We start from the raw sequence: 13482 nt of genomic DNA, 5'->3' as shown, positions 1-13482 counted from the left end.
CTTCGTCACTGTGGAAACCGACTCTGGAAGGCAGCGATGCTGAGGATCCCCTCTCTGAGAAAAATACTCTGGTCACACATTGGCCTGCATGGTCTTGCACACCCTGACACTATGACATTTGTGCTATTGACATCCAAACAACAGCATGAGCAATTCTTTATTGCCTTTGGCCTCCTAACAGCTTACTCCACCTAAAAATCTGTGACTAATAGGTGAGTAATTAAGTTCTGTTTTGCTAATGGTTAGGTGTTCAGGTTATGGCCTGATTGATCATGGTACAACAGCCTGGGAGGGGTCATCCAAAACAATGGCCACTAATACCTTGTTGGTCTAAATGTCATTAACCAGCAATGTCTTATACAATGTCTGATATTTAATTTCAACTATCCTTTGTGGCTACCAAAGCACACAGAATTTGGGGAGCAATACTCACGTCATACTCAGTTATTAATACCTCTGAACAAGCTATGGAGGGGTAGTGCATGAGGTTTCCTAGAATAACTCAAAATCCCACTATTATTAAAAAAAAAAAAATCAATTATTCTGGTGTATTTGCTCATTTGCTTAGCCTATGCCACTTAAAAACTATATCTCAAATTCTCTAGGTCAGCTTAAAACTTTACTGCAATGATAAGCAGTTTGGGGGAAGTAGTTTTGTGTACAGAGCAGCCTGTTTCTGGAAGCTTGTATTGTGACACAGGAAAAGTTTGTCCACTCAGACCCAAAAAGGTCTGTGTCTGTATAAGGAAGCCCCTGTTCTACAGATCAGGTATGACCCAAGAAGCACTTGTTCTCCTGCTCCAAAAGCATGCCGGCAGGTCTACAGGTTTGCCCTGTAGCTGCAGCACTTCAGTCAGAAGCTTTTATAGCAGATGGAGCATCTCCAATTCCCCTGTCAGAGAGCTCTCAGAATCCATGAAGTCCAAGTGGCTCCCAGGTAGCAGAGATACATTTCTGCTAACAGAAACAGCTCAATGCACATGTGGTTGTTAGAAAAGCACAGCAAGAAGCTTACAGAACCAGAAAAGTCTCAGGTACATGTGATAGGATTCCCCAGTTACCATTTTACCTCCCAAAGGTGTTTGAATGAGTTATTCTGAGATTCCCAACTGTAAGGAATATCTGGGATCATTTATCAGCCCAAAATTGACAGTTTATACCAATACTGACTATTGCTATTTCTGCACATTTTTACCTGCTCTAAAAAAGTACTGTGAGTGAAGGAGGAAAAAGAAAAAATCAGAACCCAGGTTGTGTATGCAACTTTATTTTTTTTTTGGATTGAAGAACATCTATAATGAATTTTTAAAGCTTTTATCTGTGTAATTAAAACATGCAGTCAAAGAAAGTTAGTCACACTGAGCAAAGTGGCATATAATCAATGCTGAAAATTCTGAGAAAGTCAGTGTGCAAGTCAAACGACTATTCATTTTAACAACGGCTTACAGTTTGATGGTACCAGGTCATCTGACCTAAAATGAGAAATAGATATAGCTGGTTCTAAAAACAAACAGGAAAATTATGAGAGACTGGAAGAAATAGCCTGAAGCTACAAGACCTTGGGCTGTGAGCTCATTAGATTTCAAAGTGTCAGAGGCAGCCAGGATCAATACTTGAGTGACAGACCAACATGGAAAATTATTTGGATGTTTCAGAAGTGTGCTGGAGTTTCAACAACAAGCTTATAGTCTTCAGATGATATTTAAACAGATTCTAAACCAGAACATACCATAATTTAAAACAGATATTTTCAGATTTTGCCCTCATCTGTAAGTGATCGTACTATCTTCTTCCATTCCAAAAATCGTTAGCACCTACAGCTGTCTTCAGATTTTATACTTAACCCTCAAGGACTGACAAATTTCAGGTCTAATACCTTAAGAGGAGTGGAAAAAATTAATACTATTTGTACAGGAAGGTGTAGATTCCCAGTAGAACTAACTTCTGCATCTACTTTCCGAGGAACAATCAGTGTTTAAAAAATCATATAATAAAATAATCTTAAAAATAATAATTCAGACAATTTTTTAGACTGAAGATAATATTTTATTTTGCAGAAGTTTGAACTTACTTATGGAGTCATAATTACTCTAAGAAGCCCACTGGGACTCAAAGTGTGCTGCTTTTTCCACTTTTTAAAATTTCGACATCTAAATACATGATAAGAAATGTAACACACAGTAAATATAGCAGACTACTACTAATAAAGAACTTTAAGCCTTAAACAGCAGCTAATGCTAAAGCAGATGCAACTGCCACATAATGGGGACCAGATGTCTTGAGTACAGCAGCTTATGCTCCACAAAGGTTTATAAGAAATCGTAAACCAGAAATTTTTTTCAGTTTGCTTTGCACCCGTTAAAATTATGTGGCTAACACAATAAATGCAAGGTAGACCAGTGTATCTCACTACAAATACATACAAAGGCTACTACATTGCACACATAAATTTAAGATGCAAGTTTGGCACACATTTGCAAGAATAAATAGCTTTTGGTTTAATAAGGCTTCAAAGAGAGATGAGTGTCCAGGTGGCCAAAAAGGCCAACAGCATCCTGGCTTGTATCAGAAACAGTGTGGCCAGCAGGACCAGGGAAGTGATCGTCCCCCTGTACTTGGCACTGGTGAGGCTGCACTGTGAAACCTGTGTTCAGTTTTGGGCCCCTCACTACATGAAAGACATTGAGGTACTAGAGAGAGTGCAGAGAAGGGCAATAAAGCTGATGAGGGGCTTGGAGCACAAGTCTTATGAGGAGCAGCTGAGGGAACTGGGGCTGTTTAGCCTGGAGAAAAGGAGGCTGAGGGGAGACCTTATTGCTGTCTACAACTACCTGAAAGGAGGTTGTAGTGAGGTGGGTGCTGATCTGTTCTCCCAACTAACAAATGACAGGATGAGACGAAATGGCCTCAAGTCGCGCCAGGGGAGGTTTAGATTGGATATTTTTTCCTATGTGTCTCCAGAAGTAATTGTGAAATATAAGCGCCACAATATGCAAGAAGTTTCATATTTAAATTTCTGTATAAACCTGAGCAGTAGCCTTCAGTGGTGACTTCACTGGCTATATCGAAGCCTTCAGAACAGGCATGTGGCAAACAAGGCTAGCTCAGAAAGAAACATATAGAAGAAAACTAGGAGGCATTGATAATTTCTTATCTTACTTGTGTGTAGCACTTATTCTTACATAGTTAGTTTTAGCTTGAAAATGAATAGCATGCTACTCCTTTTTTGTATGATATTGATCTGTTACACCTCCATTGCATTATATGTATTTGCATACTCACATCTACCATAACATTTTCTGTTGATATCTCTGCGAGCTAAAAAGCATCAAAGCTGCCACTGGCTTGAACACAATTCATTAATTTCATTGTTCTACCAAACAACTACAAGGAAGTAAATCAGATGCTTTGAGGTAACGTAGCAATGCCTGTTAACATGACAATGCTACGGTTTCTTATGAACAACATGATATAGTGTAATTCAAGAAGACAGAAAACATAAATGATAAAAAACCCAATTACTGGCTGGTAAAAATATGTAAATACCCTCTTCATACTGACAGTCCATAAAACTGCCTTATAGCTAACTGCAAGATGAAGCTTACATCTCAGACATTTGATATATGAGAAAGTTTCTTAAATTCTTCTGATTTGAGCCTTGTAATGATCGCCCTAAGGTTGCAGTCTTTATACCTGACAGATCATTGTTTTATAGTTTAATACATTTTCTTCCAGCAAAGCAGTGCATAAACAAGTGCTTTAGCAATTAAACAAATGTTGCAGGGGCATGTAATGGTACCCATACCTCACTTCTATGAGCTTGGTTATCTGTGTAATAGTGTTAATTGCTCCCACAGTGAGGGACAGCATGGACCTCTGCCAGCCCTATTTAAAGAAGCCTTCTACTATGTGTGACCAGCATGAAAACCAAATAAATCCACTGTGCATTTACAGACATTGTTGGAGCTGCTCTGTCCTTAGAAAGGGTGAAATAGCAACAGTGGCACATCTGGCCGATCACAACAGGTGGAGGGAGTAAGCAAGTTAATGAAAGGCAGGCTCCTCTGAGTAAAATCTATGTTTTAGTGATAAATTCATAGAACTAAGCATCCTGGATCAAGAAGCCTTCTTAAGCTCATGCAGACATTTTTCCTTTCTTCTCTGAAGCCAGAAACTAGCCACAACCAGGAATGACTCCAAAAGACGGCATACGTGGTCAAGGAAAGTACAGACACTTGCATGACAGGAGTCCTGAATAAATCAGAACTCCTTGAGCAAAAGATATATGGATTTTAGCAGCTTCATTGGCTTGCTAGGAGTGTGATATGAGCTAGTTCTTACACCAGCAGCAAGGGACTAGATTTGTTTAGCCCAGAGATCCTTCCATTTCTGTATTTCTAAGCTGACAAACTGTAGAAATGATTTTTAGTAATAAGCTAAGAAAAAAAAAGGGGGTATACAATAATCTAAGATAAATTTCAAGCAAAAATGGAACTGAGAGAGTAACAAGTAAGAGGTACCTCTGTGGTCAACAGCATCAGGTAATGGAAACCTTCTAGAAAGCTATGTGGGGACGTCAGACGAATTTCATCAGGCTGATGGGGAAAATGAGGGGTGTGTTAGTAGTTAAGCAAAGACAGTAGCTTCCATTACTTGAAACAGAATCTGGATGAGCATTTTCTATTGTTCCAGTGGAAAAAAACTATCCTTACTGCTTAAGATATGAAATTCCTTTTAACCATACATTTCAGGAAATTGGGAAAATTAACATTTAAACTCAATTATGGCATATGGGAGTACAAGTTCTTAGATTTAAATGCTTCAGTAATAGAAGACAAGGAAGGCTGTAGATAAAAAAGAGGAGCATCTAAATAAACGAATGAATAGCAATCTTGAACTGCAAGAGTAGAAACCATTAGTGAACAAGCAGTTATCAAGGCATCAGTCTTTAAGTTTATATCACTTGGTACAGAGCTGGCAATATAAAACATCAGTGATTTCTTGAGTTTCAGCAAGAAAACAGCAATAGTTTGTGTAATGGCTCCTTTTTCTCCTACCCAACCCTGGAAAATATGAGTGCCTCTTTTTTTTATATATATATATTTTTTTTTTTTCCAGAAAGCTTGTTTAGAAACTACCAGCAACTAGCATCCTAGCATGTTCTTCCTCTCCAGAGTACTCCATCATACATTTGGGAAACAAAGAGAAGAAAGGAGATTTCAATTTCGACAATGATGTATTCTGGAAAATGCTAACAGTGAGAAAGCAGCTACAGGTCCCCAGCCAAACAGAAACTAGGCTGCTGAAAATAAATTGAAAGCATACAAATAATACATATATACATACCTCTGTGTGTGTTTATATGTGAATATATATGTGTCTCTACACATAAATCTATACATATGCATACATTTCAGAGAGGATGAACGGGAACAGGATGTTACCTATTTTGGACATTTAAAAACCCTAAAATATAAATAATTGGATGCTGACATTTTCCGCTCTGAGTTTTCTGTTCTGCAGTATGTACAACGTGGATAAGCCTGTTGACTGAAATGGTTTCAAAGTGTGGGTTGAGTGTTTCAGTGAAGGCTGGGGGCCTGCAGTGGTGTGATGCTTACACAAAACATTCTTTCATTATACCAATCAACTTTTATTACTGAACAAAATCAGTTCAGTCGCAAAAAGCATTTGGTGTGTCAGCAAAATAACTTTCTGTTCAGCCTTTAAGTTTTCCAAAGAAAGGGCAGTCAACTCGCTTTTTGCCAGTAAATCAAAATGAAAACCCATTACAATTTTGTAGCAGTTTCAAAGGCAAACTGCCGTAAAAGATTTTAAGAAAAGTCCCTGAAATCTCTTTTTGTGTTGCTAAAACAAGCTAATGTAATTCGAGAAGTATGAGCTCAGCAAACAGCAGTATTCTTTGCAGGCTGCAGAACACTGAGCACTTCAAAGGCACTGGTGTAGCAAGTCTACCAGCGACTTCCAGATACATAAATGGTTAATTCTAAAGATTTTTTTGCAACAGCAAAATAAAAATTTTTGATATTTTATTTTTCCAGTAACAATGGACCATAAAGAATAAGAAGTGAGCTTCTAATTACTAACAGTCTAAAAGTTGTGAGAAGGAGTAAAGATAGGGTTTGTGAACCTCTTCATTAGTGTCACTCTGTGATACACAGGAAAAAGGGATAGCAGTGCTTTGCAAAGTACTGAGAAGCAGCCTAGGTAGCACACATGCTGTATACCAAAATGCTACTCAGCACAGGTTTACTAAATTACAATGCAGCGATGCCCAGGTAGCTAGTGGCAATAGGCGAGGGAGAGTCCCTGTGGAGCCATCCCTTCTCTTGCAGTGATACTCAACCAAGAAAAGCACAGCAGCCTTAGGGTCGTACACAACCAAATTAAAGGACAACTCCTTATCAGCAAAATTTATCAATAGAACTTGGGCACGGTACTGTGCTGAGGAGAGAACACTCCTTAATCAAGGAGGTCTTCCAGCTGATGTTGCTCAACCGTGCACCCCACTGCAGGAAGTTCACTTTCTGACAATATTTCCCGTTGGCTTTACCTGAGCTTTCCTCTATTGAACATAAAGTCTCAACAGAAAGTTACTACAACAATGGCTAGCATAATTCTTCAACATAGAGAACAGAAGTTTTCAGGCAGGATGACTCTGTGTACAACACTGAGACAACGGTCTGTACTGTATTCAGTTTCTACACTAACTTAGAAAATGGAAAATTTGAAAGAGACTAGCATTAACTCGTCATGCCTAAGGATTTGCTATTGAAATGACAAAAATTTCCAAGAGACACAATTATGGCACACAGTAGTACATAGAAGAGTGTTACTAGAATAGATTATTTTTCCTATGTGTAATAAACAGCTATGAGAGTCATGAGTAGGAGGTGGACTCCAGCTGAACACTTGACAAACATTTAATCAATGAAGGTTAAAGGATGTGGAAAACTTTCCATTGCTAGATGTATTGTTTCCTGCAAATTGATCTAGGATACCTTTTAACCACAGCTTACTCAGCTGGATAGAGGGATGACTGAGGAAGTAATTCTGTGACCTGTGATATAGGACTGTATCCAGAAATACTAATAGTCCCTCTGACATTCAGGTCCAGACATTTTTGGAAGAGATCTTAAAATGCAAGAGGGACAAGCTCATATTTCTTTTCCAGGTTGTCCTGGCTATGAAATCCACATAGTTTTGCTGCACCAGGAGCAGGGTTTATAATCCTCACATGGGAGGTAATGCTGGTAACAAGAATTGAAAGCACTGCATGGGATGAGATATGACTGAAGAGACATCGCTCAGAAGAATGAGGGCCGACAGGAAGGAGCCAAGAGGAAAAATAGGATTTGATGAGGCTGACATGGCACAAGGGAAACATAAGCAGTCAGGAAAGCCTTGTGGACCAAATGAAGTTAACGTCACCAAGGTAGTCTAGGTAGCTCTCAGCATGCTGTACGGGGCCTAAAAGCTGAAATGAAAAGGATAAGGGAACAGGAAAAGCAGCCTTTGTGTGAGTAGAATACTGCTAGAAGTAAAATCACATGCAGAAAAAGAAAAAGTCTGCTTACTGTTAGGCAGATTCACATGACCCACAATACAGATGAGCAAATTTCTGCCTCTGGATGACTGTAGTTATTCTCTAAGGCAGTAAAAGATTCACTGTAACTTGCATGTTTCTCCAAAGGGCCAGTCAGTGCACAGGCAGGGATTTGAATAATTTACAGGGGAATGTCATTAATCCTACCACTCCAGGACCTTATCAAAGTGCAGATTAATGAGAGGTCATATAACTTCAATGTGCTACTGCTAACACAAGCAATCACTCTGCTGCTGAACTATTACACTTACTGAGCATGAGCTCTTCAATGAAAACAACTTTAAGTGGCTGTATAGGAAAAGAAGCTATTTAGCAGCGATAGCAGTAACTTTACTTTGGACTACAATCGTTTAGATTAATTAGATCTGGAACACTTATATTCCACTATATGAAAGTTAAGCAGCAGCATTAAATAAATACACAAATAAACAAATTAATTAATCTGACAGCACTGTCCTCAGTGACCTCCTGCCTTTTCAAGAGACTCCACAGACTAAAGAAGTAAAAGTATAACCTGCATTGCTCCAAAATGAGTGGTAATACCTTGAACTGAGTGAGAATAGACATGGTCATCCCAGATGACACCACTACCAGCTCTTCTCCTTTCACCCAAGCTGACTGGCATCGCAGAGGGTTCCTAACACCACTGCAGCAGAGTGAGGTTTGAGTGCATAGCACAGAATAGGTTGGTACTAACACATCCAGCTGAACTGGGGTTGCTGTGAGTTCACAGGGAGTAAGTGATTCTTTCATAACACTGACTCCATCGCTGCATATTAGCAATGGAAGGCACGCAGCCAGTGCATGCAGACCGTGCTGCCTGGCAGGAAAATAAAGTGATTTTAGTAGACTTCATTAATGCTAACAACTCCACCTGCAAAAATGCTATAAGTCCAACTGATTGCACAACTGTACCGTGTGACTAAAGTCTATATAAAACTATATATAGCAATATGCAATAAACATAATGCTTTCTGATGGTTAAACATTTTGTCAGTCAGCGCAAGAACAGAAACTGAGATTCAATGAACTGACATCCTACAGTATGTATAGTTTCTGATCTGACCCTTCATACGTGGGCTAGCTGCCCAGATGAAAGAAGGAAATCAGCATTTAAAAGACTTTCCTGCGATGAGCTGATATTGAGTACTGGACTGCAGACGTGGTAAAAACAGCCGCATGGAAACTGCTACTCTTTCAGCTTTGTCCAGGAGGTAACAACATGATACTATACAGAACTGGGCAAAAGAGACAAAGTGCAGACAGCTCCTTTGGTACAGCAGCCGAATAATGCTGGCCTGCCCAGCCTGCCAGCAGGAAAAGCCAGTATTACTCTTTACATGAGGAGACTCAATATAATTAGTATTGCTGAAACTGCATCTCTCCTAGATGATTGAAGCTAAAGCTCATCTCAGTGACATTGCCACAACTTTGAAGCAAAACATTAAGAACTGTGTTTGGGGAGGTATATAAAATTCTAGAAAATAATGATGATTAATAACTCGATGACAGGGTTAAATAAAAAGAGAGAGTTTAAAGCTTGTAAAACCAAAAATGTTCTGTTAACTCAGAAGTGGATTAGAGTGTTCAAAGTGCTTCAGGACTCGACACCATGTAAAGGCTGATTTATACTCCAGGCATCATAATGCCTACCTACTTCAGAATGACAAATAGCACTGCGCTGAGATCTCAATGGCAGCCCCAGAGCACTAACGGCAAATGTCTTCCATCTTAATAGCTGAGCCTCTGCAATTCTCCTCACTTAAAATTCTGAGCGTTTAACACTTCTCGATGCATCTAAATCCAGATACAAAAACCTTCGAATCAAACTATTTACCTCAAGTGAAATCTACCCTGAATAATTCATAAGCAGCAAGGAGGCTGGAAGAGAAGGGGCTGAAGAGTGTTTTAATGAAGTCTAGAGTTTCAAATATAATGGTATAAAAGCTATTATGGATCTTTTCTAACCTTATAAGAAAGGATATCAGTCTCTGTAACAATGAAAGATCCCAATGAACAGGAAAAGAAACACAGTTCAGGTGTCTTGTTGTCAGTGACTGATGCTGCTAACAGAATCACACAGATTACTGCAGAGAAAGGGCTGCTATTTGAAGCAATTCCTGATGAAGGATCTGAAGTGTTCAGATTGATTCTTATTCATCCTGCCCCTGTGAAGGAGTATTGATCCTTAAAATAGCTGTAATAAGCTGCAATTCAATTAGAATAAACTATGAAAGTCAAGAAAACGCACTGAATGCAGGGCTAGTGTTACGATGGCACTTACCTAACAAGAATTTTTCAACTCTTAAAGACCAGGCAAAAATATCACTTAATATGTATCATAGCTGGTCATTTCACTGTGGGAATCAAAGTTTTATATTTTCCTGTTTCAGAAAATCCTCTCTATAAAATAGATACTACTAAAATGCTTGCTTGATTTTTCTGGGATATCAGTGACAAGCTGGCACTGTCATCAAATAATATCTGTCTTCTAAACCAACTGCTGACTTATTCTGAATTTGGTTCATTTTAATTACTTATCCACGGAAATGTGAAGAAGACAGAGAGAAGTTTTGAATTAAAAATTCAGCAGTAGCACTATCTTCCAGAAATTTAGGGAAATTGGTATCTTCAAATAAAGTTCTTCTGCATTGGTGGTAAACAATTACTTCATTCGTCTGTGTTACTGATTAACAACATCAGTGCATGAGCAATCTGATTATTTTAATTGGAATAAGTAATTCAAGTTTTGTTGTGTAGTACCACATACTTGAGATAGTCTATGCAGCAATTTTTCTTATTTTTTTCTTCTTTTCCCCGCCCTGTTTTACACGTCAAAAAAAAGACAGCATTCCTTCATAAATTGAACTGCTGAGTAGAAGTACTTTTCTATCTCGATAATAAGAGCATAAATCTTACTTTTGCAGAGTAGCATGGCAGTGATAAAAGTATCATAGAAACAAGTATTCTTCTAGACAACACTAATGAAGGTGTAGATCTATACTACTACTTACTTTAAAGGAATATTGGAGAAGAATTTTTCAGTTTTGAAATATATATGGTTTCCATCTGACTCAACTGTAGTAAAGCAAATTAGTTAACACTTTTGCATACATTTAGAATATTAATGTATGAAACTTGCTCATTGATTAGTGTTGCAATTGGAAGCTGAAGTGCACACAGAAGTTCATACTGGAGGAAAAAGGCAGGTTTCTGTGTAAGACATCTCAGGCTTGGGACATCTAAACTTAGTTTCCAGATAAAAGATTTTCATAAAGCAAATAACTTATTTTTTCAGGTCTTATTTCCCACTCTCCTTTGTATTTCTCAGAATGCTGAAAGCATAAAGAGTTTTCCTATACATCTGTTAACAGCGACTACATTTGAGAAAAATTTGAGAAAAATTGAGAAAAATACATTTGAGAAAAATTCACATAGCTTCCATAGCAAACAGTGCTGTTCTGAGACAAGAATTCTAAACACAGAAAAACTGAAATTGTTCAGTACCAGATACAAATAGCAATCATTTGGCAAAACATTCCTTTCCACTATCAAGGAGATTTTTTGTAATATATCTTATTAGAGCTATCTATTCTTTTAAATGAATTTTAGGAACTTTTACCTCCTACTTTTGAGACATTTGGGTAGAATCAGCATTACATATGAAGAATTGAAATATGTCTCTGCTTCCTCTGCTGTGATGATAGAAGTTAGCTGCCAGTGCTAGGACCACAGCCAGAGAGGAGCATTCTTTCTCTAGGACTCCAAAGGAGGAAAGGTAGTTGAATTCATCTTGACTGAGGAGTAACTGGGAACACATCAATACTGAATCTGTCCCCATGCCCGTCGAAATCTGCAAGTGTCACACCTTATATGCCAATGTAAGCAATCTATCTGCAAAGCCAAAAAACCCGCTCTATTAGTAATATTACAGCAAATGTTTCATCCACGTTGGTGCAGACCAAGAAAAATGAACATCAGTGCTGACACCAAAAAGTCTCACATTAAGAATCTGGCCTATGCTTTGAGGTCTGGCAACTGGAGAACTAAATATAATTCTGTGGAGTGGAAATAATATCAGCCAGCTAAGGAAGGACTGCACCTCAGTTTTACTTATTCTACTATCCTGAAGGAGTCATATTATCGCTATTTCCTTTCTGACCCTCCATGATTAACTCCTGATATTCCTAGCAGCAACAAAACCCAATGAGGAAGATGGTCAGAACACCACAAAACGTACAGTGCTGGCAGGCAGTGGACGAATGATGTATCCTTGGAATTTGCTTGAGAGAAAGGGGAGGAAGAAGAAATTTTGACTAACTTCTGATAATTATGACTTCTAATTTGACACTCTCGCCCCTGGTCCCTCAACGTGCACTGCTTTTCTACAGCCACTCAAATTATCCAGTCTGTGCTAGAAATTTCTGTCTCTTATGGTAGGTTGACAAAGAGATGCGCTTGTGAATCTACCTTGCATTCTAGTACAGCACGCTCACTTACGTACCCTTTATAAGCCACTTCAGAAAATGCTCTGCATAGTGCTACTTTTCATTCCTTCCTGTCAAGTTTACAATATGTGAAGTCTCTCATATACTAGATGGAATTCTTGCAAATGGAGGCTCCTGCTACGTCTTACTCTGGGCAGAGAGGCAAGCATAACTCTCAAAGTAGCTATGCTTTAAGAGCCAAGGGAAACAAACTACCTAAAACCACTATTGTGCTCAAAACTCTGCTAAACAACATAAAAAGTCTTCAGAGAACAACAAGGAGAAGCCTAGGTGAACAAAAGCAGAAATGCAGTGCCATCCACCTTCCATTCATAGCTCTTGTTCCTCTGGAAAACTACAGCATAATTAAAAATAAAAAGGCTTTCCTGCCAATACTTGTGTTTATCTTGTACTTTTGCTTTTAAAGTGATTCGCACTACAGTTTCAAAACTTTCCTTAGCCATCTATTGGCAAAGTAGGAGCCTTTCCCCATGAAAGATGAATAATTTTCCCGACTGTTCGCTTTCAGTGTTTACTGGTTTTCTATCATATCGGTTTTGCTGTAGATGCAGCATTAAAGATTGCTTGGTGGTCACAACGCACTTCTTTTGTTAATGCTGTAGGTGATCATTGAAATGTATGTCAAGATTTGGCTTCTGAATCTTCAATCCATATTATTAAACAAATTTTTAAAAAAGAGTTAGAAATAACTTTAGCAAATTCCATTTGTCACCAACATGAAAGAAGAGAGTTCTGTAATAGTTTATGCAATAGGTACAGAATTCGTGCTCCTCCATTTTCTGAAACTGCTCCTCCATGTGGAGACACTCCTGCAATTGCAGCCACACTTTAAGCAAACCACATAAGGTATCTGCTGAGCTTCACAAGAATATGCAAGGAACAGCATTGAACAATAACACCAGTTTTATGCCTGTTCACTGGCACAGACTGCTTTAATGGCTGGAAAAATCAAGAAAGCATCCAAAAATCCTGTTCCAGATTCAATAAGGCAGAGCAAATATCAACACCTCAAAGGATTAGAATACCAAATAAAATTGCCTTAGAAACAAAGACCACTTTCAAACAAATAACAGCATAATCCATTTATGAGAGCGCTTCAACACAAAGCACTTTCCCCTTCTGAAACATTCCTCCTTCTCCCCCCCAGCATGTCACATGAATGACTCATGCTGTAAAACCCTTCAGAGCAGAAATCTTCTACCCTTATATATAGGTGAGTAATTCAAAGCAAGAGATGTTCATTTATTTGCTCTGATTTCCTGCAAATCTGTGAGTATTTTAAAAAGCTCTCTTGATCTTAGGGCTGCCATTGTGAACCAAATTCCAGTAGTAACAATGACATTCTAC

This window comes from Caloenas nicobarica, chromosome 2 (genome assembly GCF_036013445.1).
Source record: "Caloenas nicobarica isolate bCalNic1 chromosome 2, bCalNic1.hap1, whole genome shotgun sequence".
Taxonomy (NCBI): Eukaryota; Metazoa; Chordata; class Aves; order Columbiformes; family Columbidae; genus Caloenas; species Caloenas nicobarica.
The sequence above is the reverse complement of the archived record's forward strand: the minus strand, read 5'-3'. Positions refer to the sequence as shown.